Raw genomic sequence first — 16,034 nt, 5'->3', positions numbered from 1 at the left:
GAATTTGTCGCAGTGTTATGGTGCAGAAAAGAGAAAGCATCATGCCAAAAATAAAATAAATAGAGTTGAGAAAAAAGAGAAAGATTTCAAAGACTCTGGGAAAAAGCCGAAAAAAACAAACAAACAAAAAGACACTAGAACAACTGCCAAGATACTTATAAATGATGTAGCCAAGTCAGGACTTGTAGTCTCAAAGAAACAATCAGCCCTGCACAGTAATGGACTTTGAGGGTGCAGACCAAGAAAAACTCCACTTCTGCCAAAGAAACACCTTCAAGTCAGACTAAAACATGTTAAGGACAACCAGGAGACAGATTATGTATACTGGAAGTGCGTGATTTGGTCAGATAAGATGGAACTAGAGCTCCTTGGCCACAAAGTCGCTGCTTATGTTTGGAGAAAGAAGGGAGAGGTGTTCAAAGAACAGTGTTACCCACAAAGAAACACGGTAGATGTTTATGTTGTCAGTCTTCAGTGTGTCTGGAACTGAGAGTCTAATCAAGCTGGAAGAAATCACGAAGAAGGACTATATATGAATGAGAATAAGTGAAGATTTCTGTAATACCCAGGTCCAGAGGTAGGGAAATGGAACAGCTGCAGCCAGGTCCAGCTGCCAGTCACAATTAAAGGTGTGGTTTGTTACTACTCAATCAATCAATCTATCAATCAATCAAGGCTTTATTCGCCATGTGCAGGTTGCCCTGCAGTGAAATAGGACCCCCCCCCCCCCCCCCCCCGACCTTACACACACATCATAGACATCACATAGGGATACAGGTCGGAGATCGGTAGTGTTACAGAAAAAAAAAACACTGAAATATACACTACAATGGGAAAGTACAAGAGGAAAAAAGAGACCTCTACTCATGCTGGGCTCCTGGGAGGACAGCAGGAAACAAAAAAACTCCTCTGCACAAAAAAGCACATAAATGTCCACAGCACAACATTATGGAACACATGACAAGCCACAGGGTCGGGTGGGGGGTGAGGAGTAATCCGAAGCAAACACAGCAGCCATCCTGCCCAGCGCTACCATTCCAGCGCGGGCTCAGACCCGCCGTGTTCCCAGGAGGGAACAAGCATCGAAGGCGTTTGGAAAGGGAGGGGGGATAAGTGTGTGCATATCAGTATATATGTATGTGTGTGCGTGTCCAGAGTTCAGCTGAGACAGTGTCCTTCGCCCTGCCAGGCTAAGTAAACAGTCTTCCAGCCAACCCAGGTGGTCTTGCATGGAATGGGAAGGAACAGACTAAACACAGTCGTTATCAGGGTTTTTTTGTTCGGCTCCAGCCTTGCGACCGCAGCTGGCGCCGAAAGGGTATCCGCATGAAGTGATGGTGCTTTTTACTTTAGTGCGAACAGCTCATATGAATTTCAAAGCTGTTCTAACAGTCCAACACTGGTCTCTCAATCTCCCGTTGGAGAGCCGTGAGCTTCTCCATGATGTTATCAAACTTGCGCTCTGTGATGTTGTCATTCTTGTGCTCAAAGAGCCGATTCTGAGAACTCACGACCACAGTGAGCCTCCCCAAGATGTAATCCAATTTGCGCTCAGAGATGTTATTCCGAGCGAGCCCCTCCAAGATGTAATCCAGTCTGCACTCAGAGATCTTATTCTGAGTATTCACGGCAGCCGTGCGTTCTCCAAGATCTTATCCGTGCTGCACTCAATGAGCCCATTTTGAGAAACTCACGTCTTGTCCCATCATTTCAATCCCAGTGGGCAGCCTTGTGGGGGTTTGAACAGCCGGTTCTGCTTTCTTAAATCTTTGATAAGTCAGGGCCAAGCCAGCTCCGATCAGAAAGAACCCTGTTACCATGGTTCCGAATAGGTAGATATCTTCAGCACTCAGGCTCACCCAAGCCCAAACTTCTCGTTGAGAAAGGGGTGTCAATTGCATTTAGGGACCAGTTGATCAAATCCATAATTCCTCTTTTAGGTTTTAGAGAACAGACTGTGAGAGAGTGTTCCAGGGAAAAGTAATACAAAAAACACGAGACTAGACAAGGACATAAGAGGCTAAGCAGGGAAGCTAAGGGAGGGGAGGAGAGGAGAAAAGTGCGACCGCCTTCGTCAAGAGCAAGAGCAGTGACTCTTGGTCAAAAGGTCAGTACCCAAAACTGAAGGCATAAGCAAAGCTAAAAACAAAACCAACCAGTAAGAGGAAGTGTTACCTAACCCTATGTGAAACAAAATGTAAAAAGAAGAAAAAAAGACGTGGTTTCCCTAACTCACCAAAGCACAAGAGGAAAAACTGTACAAAAATAAATAGGCAGTTCACTCCTTCTGGTTCAGTGATAGTTCCAATAGTTACATGGTGGGTAGATGGCGTTATTGACAGGAACACTGTATGCAAAACTAAGTTTCGCTCAGGAAAACACAGAGAACAAGCAAAGGTTTGGAAAATCACCAGAGGCACCTGAACGCAGCAGTACTGTTTATCCTTTATATCTTTTGTGCTGTGTTAAACTGTGAAGGACTGCTTGATAAACAAACTAATATGCTGCTGTATTCAGTGAGAGCCTGGCAGTGTGTGGCTCTTCCTGTCTGAACTTGTCAAACGTGTTGTGATGTGATAAGACGCACAGCCCTTTTGTTGCAGAACTCTGTGACATTGGGTCGCTTAAGGGTGTTGCCTTCTTGTGGGCCCTGAAAGCGTTTAAAACGTCCTCCTCATGTGAAATATGTGTAATATCCATGTCATATCCCCACAGGGATAAGTCTGTGCCATATCAAGAAGGCCATTCTTTGTGGTACTTTTTGCTGCTTCCTGCAGTGGAATTGTTTCTTGTAATTTATGTTTTTTTTTTTTAAAACTAAACAATGGCACATGTCTTTCAGCATAAATGTGATGTAGATACACACTAGGTTTTTGTTATGATATGTGTTGGATCACTCAGAGACTAAAGCCTCTCTTTTTTCTGAAGAAGTCGGTCATCAAACAGGTTTTTAACCAAGACTGCTTCCGTGTATGTCTGTGTGACACGCATATGATAGGGAGCTGATGAGCAGACAACACTGCTCTATTGTTGCTTAGCTGTGTCACTCGGTGAGCAATTAGAATTCTTTCCCACAGCGTTTGATTCAACAAGCATGAGACCCCTGCCTGAGACCAGCAGACCATATTAATTTGCTGTGTTCCATTAGCTTTGATGGAAAAAAAAATACACATTATAATTTACATATTTGCAATCATATCTGCATAGTATATGTGTGTATGTGCGTGTGTGTGTGTTTAACTTAATCTTATTAAAATCTGTGGAGATACAAACCAAATTTTTCTGCACCGCATAATAACAATAAAGATACATGCTACATACATTCTATTCGTGTCCCATGAGGGTGTGAAAATTAGAGGAAAGTAAAGAAATATCAGAAATGGGAAGTAAGGCCTTCCATGCGTGCAAAACATGAAAGGGGTAAATTTTCTTCATCATGTGATTTTGGCATAAGCGCAATTTTATTTGCATCATCAAACTTCCACACATGTATGCGGTCAAATGGCTTAACAGTGAAAAAGGAACTAAGAAAGCGAATAAATTTCTTTTAATCCTTGGAAGATTTTGGAAACACGTATTAGTTCCATGATTCATAAATGATCAAGTGATGTTTGACTGAACCTTAGCTTGCTTAGCTTTTAGCTTAGCTTGCTTAGCTTAGCTCGCCTAGCTTGAGTGTGTGAGTAGAACCACAGGCCTGTTCACACCTGCGCTTTCTTCTGTTTCACTTGCAGGTTATGTTCGTTCTCACTTCTTGTTCTCTGTTATTTTTGGCAGCTGTTAGGTTTAGGTTTGGCTCCAAAAGTATTTAATTATGTTTAGGAAAACATGTGGTTTTGGTTCAAATGAGATAATTTGGTTGTAAGACGAGAACTGCTCCGCGTACCTCCCAGGGCTACTTCCTTGTTTCCCTGAGCGGAGGTAGCTGGGTTTAAACAGCAGTATTTGATGGTCTGTAATGACAAAAATACAATAACATTAGGTAATCATTAACAACTGGAATGGGCATGAATGGAATATATGAGCACCTGGGGCCTTGTTTTCCGTCAACAAAGGTTTAATGAGTGACAAATGTAAATACAGTTAATCGGGAAAAAATACAGCAAACAATCTGGTCCTGTCACAGTTTCTGTTTACACTGTGAGTGAAGATAAATGTGTGAAAAAAGAATCTCCTGTGTTAAAATCAGTGGTTTGGAGTTGACAAACTTAAAACTCTATTACTTTATTAGCAATAAATACTACTATTATTATCTCTATAATAATAATAATAATAATAATAATAATAATAATAATAATAATAACTATTACTAATATTACAGTACTATTTAAGAGTTAGTACCACGAAATTTGCCTCTCCACTCCTCCATCACTGTGTTATACTTTCGCTTTCAGTTTCAGCTGTCTGTATGATGATATTGTTGTGTTTAATTTTCATGTAATTGTTTCAGGCAGTGTTTTATGTGAGAGTAGTCTTACAGCACAATGATAGATTTTTAAAATTTACAGTAGTATATTGTGCAGTTTCACAATATACTATATTTTACCAAACCATACAGTATGTTCTTGTGTGGTGTTGTGTACTGTAGTGCAGTAAAAGTATCATCTACTTCAGCACTATGAAGTACTATGACACTACGATAGAGTGTATTACATAAAAATAGTAATATAAAGATATTTAAATATTAAACATAAACAACATGAGGCTGCACTCATCATAAATTCTTTTTACTAGCACATCATCTGTATGACAGTATAATTATCACTGTGTATCTCATCAGCACCGTCTACGTATTAAACATTATGGTGGGTCACAGTTTTTGGTGACACAGACCAGGCCAACAAAAGGCTTGCTGTGGGGAAAAAGCTTCACAAATACAAAGGTTGCATTCAGGATACTGACCACCCTCCCTTCACATTACTGCCTGAGGTTCATGCATAGATGGCAGAGTCACATTCACATGACAGTCGGGGCTGATTTCCCATTAGTAACAAATGAGCTTTGTGTTCCAGAGCTGTTGTCGCAAAGCTTAATTAGGTCTTTTGCCATGGGGATAACTATATTGCTTTACTAACCACATGTGGGCAAAACAGCACTTTCACAGTGAACGGAAAGACAGGCTCAGTTGAGAAACTATTAAGTCAACATCAGAGTCCAGCCTGTTACAACCTGCTGTCTATCTCGTTTGAATACACTTTGGAATGTTTGAAATGATTGATTTATTCTTTTTACTTTGGGAAGAGAATCCAAAAAAATCATTTAAAGACACAAAGGATTTACAATTTTTATTGTTGTGACCAGTGTGTTTCCTTTGCCTGTTTTTGCATTTTATTTTTGCAGTTTCTTTGACAAAATGCACACAGAATACACCTTAAAGCCTGTAAAACAACACAACGATATGTGGTTTTATAGACCTTGTTGCTGTAGAAAAACATTGATCAGTGAAGGCTCTCTGGCAACCAGCCTTACCAGCTGGGTGTAGTTTGTAGCATACACCCTTTTTTAATCACTTAAACTCCATAACCCAATGTTGCATCATAGTTTAGCTTTTTTTGTTTTTTTGCTTTGCTCTACACATTAGCAAAGCCTGCGATTAGACAAACAGAGAGCAAACGTGTGCCAAAATGTGGCACAACAACCTTCATAATGTTATCAAGACCTGATCTTCACTGAACAACAAGGAAAATTCTGCGGGAATCCCCTCTGATCAACTTAATCAAGACTCAGATCATTTGGACTCTCAGTCTCCATCTGCTGGCAAATCAGCAATTTCTCTATTACAGTCAGCCTGTATGAACACAGAAGGAGTCACAGAGAAGGGAGATTATAAATGGGCAGTTAACTTTTGGAACCTTTTGCAACATTTCTATACATATAGGTGATATTATGTTTAAATAGATATTTAGGTTGGGTTTTTTTTTACCACTTTCAAGATAAAGTGCTGCAGATTTTCAGTCTAAAATGACAGAACTGCAACTTTGAGAGCCAATTGGTTGACGTGGGCCTATGTAGAGGCCATAAATGATCCTGGAGCCAGGTGGATGGTTTGAAGAGCCTAGTAGCACTGGCAGTGTGAAAACAGACAAAAGCCTCGTTTCTGTTTGCTTGATTTAGAGATTTGAAACTTTTGGTCTCATCTGTTCAAGTCCAAAAATCTCAGATCACATCTCAGTATAAACAGCAGGTTTATTATGTTATTTTAAGTTGACCAGTGTGAAGAATCGGTATAATGCAGAAGGCACTATGCTAATGCTGGAGTAATCTCTCAGTCATCACCCAAAACATCTGTGTGCAATGCTTCTCTTGTAGTCCGTCATGTTGACCTATTCAGTGCAAATTTTCACAACATCTGCCCTCATAAGTGCAGATTGCTTCCCCCTTCCTGAGCCTTGTTGAGCCCAAGGTTTGTTCCTGTTAAAAGGGAGTTTTTCTTGCCATTGTCACCAGTTTTTTTTGCTAGGGGGGTGTCTGATTGTTGTGGTTTTTACTGCGTCTTTACCTTACAATATGAAGCACCTTGAGGCAACTGTTGCTGAGATTTGGCACCGTATAAATAAAATTGAATTGAATCTTAAGTGAGGATTAAAAGGTGTGCAACATAGTACATCTTTAAAATGTTACAGATGCTTATTCTTCAGATCCTGCTGTTGATTGTGCTCTGTTTATCAAATGAAAGAACCAAAGTATTATGCTAACGTGTGTGGTGTTTTAGTGACCTCCACAGTGAAAGTTTTCTTTCAGAGCCACTGAGTGTATGGTGCAAACAACCGACTCTTGAGTGCCCTCTGCTGCTTAAATGGAAGCAGGACGTGCCTGCACAAAGCTGAGGATGGCACTGCACACACGTTTTATTACAGTATCACTTACACCATCTTCCTACTCAATGAGACATAATTTATTTATCTTAAACACAGATTGCTTTTATTTTTCCCCTTAAAGTTACATATTTGTCTTCAAGTCCATATGCAGTCTATGTTTTTGACACAAGCATCATTTTATTGCTAAAACCACGACAGTGTGATTAGGAGATGATACCATTTTTTTTTTTTTTGCAAATTAACAGATGTAGGATAAGAGAGACTCATGCAGTGATGTTGGATTATGATCTAAATGTGTTTTCAGGGCTTGGAGGTGGGGCTGGCAGGTGGGGCTGGCAAGTAAATAATGAAACAAGGTAAAATGAAGTAAGAACAAAACCTCAACAAGTAAATAATGAAACAAGGTAAAATGAAGCAAGCACAAAAAGTTAAGTAAATAATGAAACAAGGTAAAATGAAGTAAGCACAAAAAGTTAAGTAAATAATGAAACAAGGTAGAGGAGAGAAAACCCCAACAATCCCCTCTGAGCACGCACTAGGCGACAGTGGGGAGGAAAAACTGCCTTTAAACGGGCAGAAACCTCCGGCAGAACCAGGCTCAGGAGGGGACAGTCAACTGCCGGGACTGGTTGGGGAGGTGAACAGAGGTGGAGCAAGACGAGGCTACACCTGCTGAGGAAGCAGTAGAGTTCCTCCTCCAGGGCCAGCGGAAGCGTTTGTTCTTCTTTTTCATGCAGTTTTCTACAAGAGCTTTTTTTTTCCAGGATGAGGGTTCTCAACTCATCGATGGTTTCTTTGTTTTGTTTCTCAAGCTTCTTGCACCGTGAACTATGTTAAAAACAAACACCGCTCACGCCTCACAGATGACAGCTTACAGTCCTGCATAAAGATGAAAGTGACTTCATACAGCTCCGATTTGCAGACGCTGTGCGCAGAGATTCAGGAGCAGAAGTCCCATTGTAAACATATTACGGCAGACCCAACGATGTTTCCATGAACACGCTTTACAGCTTCTCTTTATTGACCACTTTTCACACACGGTTGCTGTATGCATACAGCCGGTGTTAAAGCTCACAGCCCGACACATACCAACACAACAGCATAGAGAGCACAGACGTTAAGGCGCCGAGGCGTGATCGCGGGTGCCGCTCAGGTGCGTCCGCCTCCCCTGCAGCGGCGCTGCAGACCACGCCCCGCCACACACATTAACCAGGTAAAATACATATTGTCAGGGTTCCTGGGTCGGTGACCCAGTGTTTTCAGTTTTGTTCATGTTCATATATATATATAGCATATAGTAAACAATGAATCTGTAAACGACAGCTGTTGACATTTTTTAAAAATGAATGAAAAAGCATATTTAAATAATCAACATACATGATTTAAATATAAACACACACGTGACAAGAGACAGAACGTGTAGAAGATATATGCAGAAAGAGCTTTCAGTGGTCAGCTGATAACATGATATCTAAAAAATACATAGCTCATTTTCCTGTCTGTTAGTTGGACATGCTAACCTGTTAACAAGCTCCTATATTCACCCATACAGTTTGTAGATCATTTTGCTAAAATAGGTAAAATCTCCACTCTTTCAGGGCACTAATAGGCTAAAGGCATATTACAAAAGGTCATTCATGTATTCACAGATTCTCTGTAGTTATTCTGCTGCTCATTCACCTGTAAAAACCACACCAATCATTATTTCAACAGCCTTTTTATTTTGGAACAAAAGCATTTGACGATATGACTTACAGGACGTTACCAAATTCATGAAGCTATATTTGTGAGTTTATTTATCAATATCAGTTTAATGTAAACAGACTGATGTAGTAATAGACAGTAAAATGTTGGTGCGTGTGTAATATATGAGCGTTTATGTTTCTCTACATGGGTAAAAGTACTCCATGTCGCCCTCTGGTGGTAGCAACCAACTATGAAAAGAATGGATGTTGGATCTTAACTAAATGATAAAAAGTTTTATTACTTTGTATTACTTTCTTTAGTTTGGTAAAATTTACAGTTTTAATCCCGTAAGAAAATAAATCACTATCATAGAGAGGGATATTAGTAATTCGTTTGTTAATAACACTTTGTTTGTGTTTGCTAATGTTTCGACAGGAAAATGGTTTTCTACAAAGTTGTTTCATGTACAGAGTAACACACACACACACACACACACACACACGTATGACTTTGCCGGTTTCAGCTGAAACAATTTCAGTGTTTCAAACCATGTTCCAGGATTTTTCCTTTGCCATTTATGAGGTTTCAAGAAGAAGATAAACGACAGATATGAATGTTTGAAAAAGTTATAGATGAAAAGATGAAAAATACTCAAAGGATAAATTCAATTGGTTTATTGTTTTATGAATAAGTTGAAAAAGAAAAAGTTAAACAAGTAAATAATGAAACAAGGTAAAATGAAGTAAGAACAAAACGTCAACAAGTAAATAATGAAACAAGGTAAAATGAAGTAAGAACAAAACGTTAACAAGTAAATAATGAAACAAGGTAAAATGAAGTAAGAACAAAACGTTAAGTAAATAATGAAACAAGGTAAAATGAAGTAAGCACAAAAAGTTAAGTAAATAATGAAACAAGGTAGAGGAGAGAAAACCCCAACAATCCCCTCTGAGCACGCACTAGGCGACAGTGGGGAGGAAAAACTGCCTTTAAACGGGCAGAAACCTCCGGCAGAACCAGGCTCAGGAGGGGACAGTCAACTGCCGGGACTGGTTGGGGAGGTGAACAGAGGTGGAGCAAGACGAGGCTACACCTGCTGAGGAAGCAGTAGAGTTCCTCCTCCAGGGCCAGCGGAAGCGTTTGTTCTTCTTTTTCATGCAGTTTTCTACAAGAGCTTTTTTTTCCAGGATGAGGGTTCTCAACTCATCGATGGTTTCTTTGTTTTGTTTCTCAAGCTTCTTGCACGTTTTCTCCACCTCTTCCAACGTTGCTTGTTTTTCTTCAAGCTTTTCCCTGAGCTCTTTGGATGTTTCCTCCTGCATTATCTTGTCCTTGTGCATGTCTGCGTTTCTTTGTTGTACTTCTTTGTACATGTCTTGTAGCTCCTCATTTCTTTTGTGGATATCTTGGAGCGTACGCTGCAGGTCGTCATGTATGTTGTCTTGTTCTTGCTTTTGCGCCTGCATTTCAGTGTGTTTGCGCTTCAAGTTGTTGTATTCCAACAATATCCCCTTAGTGAGCTCGGAGTTGTTTCTCGCCATTTGCTCCATCCTTTTCTGCATGTGCGAGCATTGTTTGTCCAGTTTTTCTTTTTCCCCTTCTAGTTGCTTTTTCTCGTGAAGAAGGTCTTTATTTTGGCGCAGAGTATCATCCACCTTCTCTTTCAGCATTCTGTATTTTTCCTCCGTGACTTTGAGTTTGTGCTCCATGTCTCTTTGCTTTTTCTCCTGTTCTTCCTTCTGTTGGAGGATTTCTTCATTTTTTTTCACAGCTTCATCGAAGTTTGTTTGGAGCAGCCGATTCATTTGGTCCATATATTGGAGATCCCATTCTGTCTTCTCAACAGTAGCTTTGCTGTCTTTAAGCTGGTTGGACATCTCCTTTAGTTCCACGCTCTTTTGCTTGTTTTCCTTAATTAGGAAGACAATCTGCTCTCGGGCTTGTCCAAACTTGATTCCCCAACCCTCATTAATAATATTTATGTCGGGCTGGCGTTTTTGTCTTTCTTCCAGGTTCTTATTTTGCGCTTCCATCTGTCTACACTTCTCCTCCAGTTGAAGTTTCTCTTCTTCAATCTGTTGAATTTTATTCTGGAGATGGTAGTTTTCCTTCTTACTGTCATGTAATGCCCTTTGGACGGCTAAGAGGTCATTTGGGGAAATTGGCCGGCCACGACAGGAAGGAGAAGCGGCGTAATCTTTTTGCCTTGGTTGGTGTCTTGTTGGATACATGTTGAAGGTTGTACACGACAACTCTGAAAAGGTTTCCAAAAGTTTCTGTGGTGAACGTGTGAAGGCTGCAAACACAAATGCTGCGAAGACACGAACTAAAAAACTGCTGTGTGTCACCCCTGTTTAAGGAAAAACTTCAAAGGATCGTGTAGTGACATCATAACTCCGTGAGCCAATGAGATTGTCATGTGACATTTTGGAATGGGGATATTTTTTTTTAAACTGTTTTCAAATTTAACTTAATATTTGACTGTTTCTTAACTGACCTGTTTAGCTGATTAAGAAATGAATTGAAACGAGCATCACTAACGTTATATAACAGACAACAGAAAAAAAAACAGTTTTTTTCTAAGTAATAGAGGTATAATACATTTTTTAAAAATTTTTTTTAAATTATCCTACTTTTTATAAGAGGGAACATTATTTAAAGAATATGTATTTAATTGGAAATCTCTCTATTCGTCTAAAGGCTATAACAAGAAAGGTGAGCTTCCTGCTCAAAAATGAAATGACCAAAATAAATGGAGCATTTCTCTGCAATTACAAACTCTGTGTAAACAATCTTGGTTTCAAAATAAGGCTAATGCTGGTGAGATGTCATCACAGGTGTAAATATTACTGCAGATGTTACTATGTCAAAGTTTCACAACTGTCTTATGTTTATTTATGTAGGCAAGACCTACTTTTCACTTTTTTGCTTTGCTATATGTTCTTGAGTGTATTAGTTTGCCAGCAGCACGAACATGTACTAGTGTCAATAATAATAGTACGGTGGATTAGAAAACCTGCTCACAAGTTGAATAAACACCCAGGATTGTTTCATCATTTTCATTCAAAACCAATATTTGAGTCAAAATGAGAAAGTTGTTTGTGCTGTCTGATGAAGAAGAAGCAAAATAAAGTGCAGTTTTGATGTAGATGATGTTGTATACAAACTAGAAGAGGAAGATAGTAGGATCTCTGTATCATGCTTTGTCACTTTGTACCATGTAATTCTTTCTATTTCCACCAGGGGGTGTTTTCAGAAGTGGTAGGTGGTAAAAGAAGAGGTCAGCAGGAAGATGGCGAAGAGTGACCAAAGACCAAGAAAAAGAGGCAGTCAGGCAAAGATGAAGAGTATTATATCCCTTACAGACCTAAAGACTTTGACTCTGAGAGAGGGTGAGGCATTAAACTGTTGCATCTGTTTCTTTAAAAAATGTGAATGGCTTTGTGTTTTATGCTGTTTTGTCCTGTGTTATGCGTCGACAGGTTGAGTCTCGGTGGAGAGGGCAGTGCTTTTGAACAGCAGGCCTCTTCAGCTGTCCTTGATCTCATGGGAGATGAAGGCGATCGCCTTAACCAGCAGAAGAAAATGATGAAATGGTACAAATTTCCCTATGTTTGACTCAGTATCCACCAAATGGTCATTTCAAACTATAATTTAAAGTCTTTTTTCCCCCTTCTTTTTTTAGGGACCGTAAGAGGAAGCGTTTTGTGAGAGAAACGGGAAAAGAAGACCAGAAGAAGAAGATCAAAACAGACAGCGGTCAGGTTATCAGTAACAAGAAGAACAGGAAGAACTTGTATCCTTCCAACAAAAATATTATATCGTCATTTGATATATATCGTTATATCGAACAGCCCTAACATACACTCTTATATTTGTACATATATTTATTCTTATAATTCTCAGATTTACCCATTCGTATATTTTGCTTGTTCTTATGTTATTGTATTTTGCACACCTCTGTTGCACACACATAAGAATTTCGCTCACATGTGCTGTACCAGTGTACCTGCACATGTTATGTGATACGGGAAATCTCCAATTTTTTTTTATTTTGTTTTTTTTGAGATTAAATAATATACCATTGTAAAGACGACACAAGAGTTCCAGAGGCTCTTCTGGGAGCCAGAGTCGACCAGAAAACGTTTCCCCGAGCTTGAGTCCTCTATGAAGAGCAGCCTTTCCTTATCGGCAGCGGTCACAGCCGCTACAGAGCGCTGGCAGGCTTGTTTCCCTGGGCCTTAAAACTGCAAAGGCGGCACGGTGCTGTCACGCTGATGGTAAAAACACAGGCCTTTAACACAGTGCCGCTGTGCCACTTTATTTTTTAACAAAACACTACGCTTTATGTATAAAGAACTGCCTATTCTACTACTTATTGAAGAAAAAGAATCCACAAAAGATTATTTTTACTTTCTTTTATTTGTTCCAGATAAATTATAAATTATTTTTTAAAAAGCAATGAAATGCATCAGATGTCTCCCATGCTTTCTTTTCTGCTGTAATTTTTTTTTTTTGAACATAAATTGGTCTATTGAAAATAAAATGTAGTAAGAACCACTACATTTTTTCAATAGGCCAATTTATGTTTAAGAAAACCCCAACAATCAAATGATCTCATCTGAGCAAGCACTGGGCGACGGTGGGAAGGAAAAACTCCTTTGTCTTAAAAAGAAGAAACCTTCGACAGAACCAGGCTCAGATGGTGCGGCTTCTGTCAAGACCGGTTGGGGGTTAGGTAGTTAAAAAACTACTCTAACGGTACAGCACTACAGCTTTTTGGTGGAAATGGGTGGAAGGATGGGTGTTACACCTCGTTTCATTGGAGGTCTTACAGGTGGTCGGGGTGTAGATTCAGCTTTTTTACAAATAGGTGGCAGAGGGACAGGACTAGGTCGTGGAATTATAACTAGTTGGGTGGGAATAGGTTGTCTGTGAAGGTTCTCAGTCATGGGAATAGGTTGCTTTCCACTTCTGGATATAGGTGGAACACACATCCTACGAAAAGGTGGTAGGTTGTCGGTCGAGAAAGTTTCCTTTTTCGTTGGTTGTGTGACTTGAGGAGCGGGTGTCAACTTTGTCTTTTTCGGTCTAATGGGTGGCAGTGGAGTCCGCTGTAACTGTTGTTCGTCAGATGCATCTTCCCTGCCTACGTAAATGTATTTATGTTCCTCAAAAAGGGCAATGTCTTTTTCAACTTGACTCATTGCCTCTTCGAGAAACATTTTGTAATTGTATTTTTTGTGCTGTGAAGGGGAGATAGTAAAAGGGAGGGATTGATATTCAAAGTTTAGCTCATTAAACCTCCTCTTTAGGCCCTGGAGAATGTTTTGTTTCTCCTGTTCGGCCAGTGGTTTAACTGTTTCCTGTTGTTTTGTTAACCAGGCATCATTGTCCTGCTTAGCCTTTTCTTTCTCTGCCTTTCTTCTACGCAGGTAGCCTGGAACGATTCTGTAATCGTTTTTCTGTAAATAAAAGGGGACAAGTCCAGATTTCTCAAGGAGCTGCTTGTCCCCTTTGCGTGTATCCACACAAGCAGGTTGAGCCATGACTTTCTTCATGCCTGTGTGTTCTGGTTTTTTCCTGAATGTGTGTTCAGGTTTTTCGCCTTCTGGCCTCTGTGGGCACATTTCGCGATGAGATGGGGCCTTAACTGTTCTTGGCACCATGGTCCTGTGTTCATTTTTATATTTATTTTCTAATACAATTGCTTCCCTGTATTTAGAAATATACATTTTAGGTTTGGGTGGAGGAAGAGTACTCTACTTTGGGAGAAGGTTATAAGCGCTTTCATCTGAAAACACAATTCAATCGCTAGCTTAAATTCACCTGCAAGGGAATTCTACAACTGTGTGTCGAGGCACCCCTATTTATAGATTTTTATGGCCTGGCATGTGACATCATGGTGGCCTGGCATGTGACATCATAGTAGCCTGTCTTTGTTCTGTCATTTAAGCCCCACCCCCCTGGTTACTGTTGCTATTGTAACTATTATATTATGAATGCTGGTAGCTAGCATTCCACACACACACATACACTTTTTGCCAAGGTTCCAGCTGCAGTCACCAAGACATGTAAATGTATTTAGTAACCCTCTGGGGTCCAGAGTATAATTGGCCGTTTTTGACTACTTTAGATTTTACCTCTATATTTCACCTTTAAAAAAATCTTCTTCTTTTTTTTTTTGGCACAACCTCAAATATCTGAAATTTGAGTTAATTTTTCATTTATACTATATTTGCACAATAGATCTAAATTCAGACAAAAAAAATCCGAGTAGAAAATACTTGTCATTTTTACTGTAAAAGCCACAAACATGTTTAAGGAATTGTTTTCATAACTTGAAATGCGAATAGAAGTTGTACATTTGTAAAAATTATGCACAAGTTTTGCAAACAACTTTATGTTCAGTATAATATATGCAGGTTTTCTTCCTGAATACTATCGTTGTTTATATTTACTGCGGGAAGAAACGGTTTTTATAAGGAAAAACACTAGAAAGCACTCAGTCCCCCTCCCAACTCCCCCAGCCTTTCCTATTGGTGAAAAAATATACCATGTGGACCAATCAAAAAATGATAGGGCAACATAGCATTTAGTTGTTTACGAAGGCGGGCAGGTGTATACATATAGTTTGAGTCTGACGGCTCTTTGTTTGCTTCTCATCTGTAAACTCTGCATACTCTCTCATGTGATTCAGTTTGTTTTGAAAAGTCTCAACAGGATCTTGAGCTTTATTGTGAAAGGTTTACGTGGAAAACAAACAAGCGTACAGCGGAACCACGCGATGGTTTTACCGTCATTGTTGCTAACGAAAACACGTAAAAACAGGCACTTGCCCGCCCATAGTGTGGTTATATTAAATATAAGAGAAAGAGAGAACTTTAAGAAATTAATATAGCCACTAAGGTGACCGTCAAAACGATGAAAAATACTGCTGTAAACAGTTTATTTTACGACATCACGAAACAAACGATAGCGTAATAGGAAATGATAGACATTTTTATATTGTCATTTGATATATATCGTTATATCGAACAGCCCTAACATACACTCTTATATTTGTACATATATTTATTCTTATAATTCTCAGATTTACCCATTCGTATATTTTGCTTGTTCTTATGTTATTGTATTTTGCACACCTCTGTTGCACACACATAAGAATTTCGCTCACATGTGCTGTACCAGTGTACCTGCACATGTTATGTGATACGGGAAATCTCCAATTTTTTTTTATTTTGTTTTTTTTGAGATTAAATAATATACCATTGTAAAGACGACACAAGAGTTCCAGAGGCTCTTCTGGGAGCCAGAGTCGACCAGAAAACGTTTCCCCGAGCTTGAGTCCTCTATGAAGAGCAGCCTTTCCTTATCGGCAGCGGTCACAGCCGCTACAGAGCGCTGGCAGGCTTGTTTCCCTGGGCCTTAAAACTGCAAAGGCGGCACGGTGCTGTCACGCTGATGGTAAAAACACAGGCCTTTAACACAGTGCCGCTGTGCCACTTTATTTTTTAACAAAACACTACG

The 16,034-nt window shown here is 39.6% G+C and overlaps 1 long non-coding RNA gene across 1 annotated transcript; it reads left to right on the top strand.

Moving 5' to 3' along the window:
- Positions 1 to 11,205: 11,205 nt before the first annotated feature.
- On the top strand, positions 11,206 to 14,741 carry LOC309718990. Its single transcript, XR_014280126.1, has 3 exons — positions 11,206 to 11,896; positions 11,987 to 12,100; positions 12,190 to 14,741. It is a non-coding gene; the product is annotated as an uncharacterized lncRNA (long non-coding RNA).
- Positions 14,742 to 16,034: the final 1,293 nt, after the last annotated feature.

This window comes from Aulonocara stuartgranti (assembly GCF_965226115.1).
Source record: "Aulonocara stuartgranti genome assembly, chromosome: 12".
NCBI classification, from domain to species: Eukaryota; Metazoa; Chordata; class Actinopteri; order Cichliformes; family Cichlidae; genus Aulonocara; species Aulonocara stuartgranti.
Note: the sequence above shows the minus strand (reverse complement) of the source record. Positions and strands in the feature narration are given on the sequence as shown.